Raw genomic sequence first — 1,979 nt, 5'->3', positions numbered from 1 at the left:
TAGAGGTATGTTTACCTCTACTTTTCTAAATGTTTCCAAGATCTCTTTCTCTGCCTCTTCCATTTTTTTGTTGGAAACTGCTCTTGGAGGGAATGGAAGAGGGGGAATGTGCTGCTTCTGCAAATCAGAATTACCTGTGGAAGAAGATTCACCTGCACAGAAATTGTTAGGTAGATTTTTGTCATCACCTTTTTCTGGAATAGAGTGAAGTTTGGCAAGTTCATTTGCAGATGAGGAAGGTGCTACGGGTTGAGGTCCTTGACACTGCTTTCCCGACCTCAATGAAATGGCACTGACATTTTTGGGATTTTGGACAGCTTGAGAAGACAGCTTGTCAGAATTCTGGGACTGCTGTTGATTCAATTGGGTAGCTAATTGTCCCATCTGATTGGTTAAGCTCTGAATGGAGGCTCTGGTCTCTTGCTGAAACTGCATGTTCTGCATAGTCATTTGCCTCACAAGTTCTTCGAGGGAAGGTTGTGGAGGGGCCTCAACTGTTGGTTGTTTCTTGGGTTGTTGCTGTTGTTGGATTGGTGGAGGAATGTATGGTCTGCTTGGGCCAGCAGCATTTTGGAAGGAAGAAGCAGGCTGCTGTTGTTGTTGCTGAGGGCTGGACCATCTGAGGTTAGGGTGATTCCTCCATCCAGGGTTGTATCTGTTGCTGGAAAGGTCATAATTGCTCTGCTGTGGTTGATTTTGCTGCTGAGGTTGAGGAGGTCTATTGTAAATATTTGCAGCATAAGCTTCAGGTTGCTCAATTGCTCCAGGTTGCTGCATGGAAGGGCAAAGGTCTGTATGGTGGTCAGCAGAGGAGCACAAACCACAAACCCTTGCGACAGGTACAGATTTCTGATTCAAGGCCAGCTGGGTTACCAAGTTGACCAACGCATCCAGTTTGCCTTCAAGCTTCTTAGTTTCAGATGATGCAGATGGGTTTGTAGCTACCTCATGCACTCCTCTAATGACTATGGCATCATTTCTGGCACTAAACTACTGGGAGTTGGAGGCCATCTTCTCAATTAAATTTCTGGCTTCAGCAGGAGTCATGTCTCCAAGGGCTCCACCACTGGCAGCATCTATCATACTTCTCTTCATATTACTGAGTCCTTCATAAAAATATTGGAGAAGAAGTTGTTCTGAAATCTGATGGTGGGGGCAACTGGCACATAGTTTCTTAAATCTCTCCCAGTACTCATACAGGCTCTCTCCACTGAGTTGTCTAATACCTGAGATATCCTTCCTGATGGCTGTGGTCCTGGAAGCAGGGAAATTTTTTCTAAGAATACTCTCTTAAGGTCACCCCAGCTCGTGATGGACCTTGGAGCAAGGTAATACAGCCAGTCCTTTGCCACTCCCTCTAATGAATGAGGAAAAGCCTTCAGAAATATGTGATCCTCTTGGACATCTGGGGGTTTCATGGTGGAGCAGACAATGTGAAATTCTTTCAAATGTTTGTGCGGGTCTTTACCTGCAAGGCCATGAAACTTTGGAAGCAAATGAATCAGTCCAGTTTTAAGAACATATGGGACATCCTCATCAGGGTATTGGATGCACAAGCTTTCATAGGTGAAATCAGGTGCAGCCATTTCCCTTAGAGTCCTCTCATGAGGTGGAGGTTGTGCCATGTTCTCAGAATGTGCAAAATCAGAATGCTCAGAATCAGAATGCTCAAAATTATAATGCTCAAGATCAGGATGTTCAAAATCACCAATAACAGAATGCACAGATTCACCAGTTATGGAATTCTCAGAATGATCAAAAGGTATAAAATGATGCCTAACTAATCTATGAAATGTCCTATCTATCTCAGGATCAAAGGGTTGTAAGTCAGATGGATTGCCTCTAGTCATACACTACATTCAGCATGCACACAACTAGTTGCCTTGTCATGTAAATAAAGGTGTAGGTTTGAACTACAGCTACCCTCAAATGATATCCAAATGACCTGAAATTTTGTGAGCAACCTTATAAAATGATGA

General features: G+C 43.6%; 1 non-coding gene across 1 annotated transcript; it reads left to right on the top strand.

Moving 5' to 3' along the window:
- The first annotated feature begins 1,141 nt into the window (after positions 1 to 1,141).
- LOC114372694 lies at positions 1,142 to 1,248 on the top strand. Its single transcript, XR_003658265.1, has one exon. It is a non-coding gene; the product is annotated as a small nucleolar RNA R71 (small nucleolar RNA).
- The last annotated feature ends 731 nt before the right edge of the window (positions 1,249 to 1,979 follow it).

The sequence above is a fragment of the Glycine soja genome, chromosome 10 (genome assembly GCF_004193775.1).
Source record: "Glycine soja cultivar W05 chromosome 10, ASM419377v2, whole genome shotgun sequence".
NCBI classification, from domain to species: domain Eukaryota; kingdom Viridiplantae; phylum Streptophyta; class Magnoliopsida; order Fabales; family Fabaceae; genus Glycine; species Glycine soja.
The sequence above is the reverse complement of the archived record's forward strand: the minus strand, read 5'-3'. Positions and strand labels throughout refer to the sequence as shown.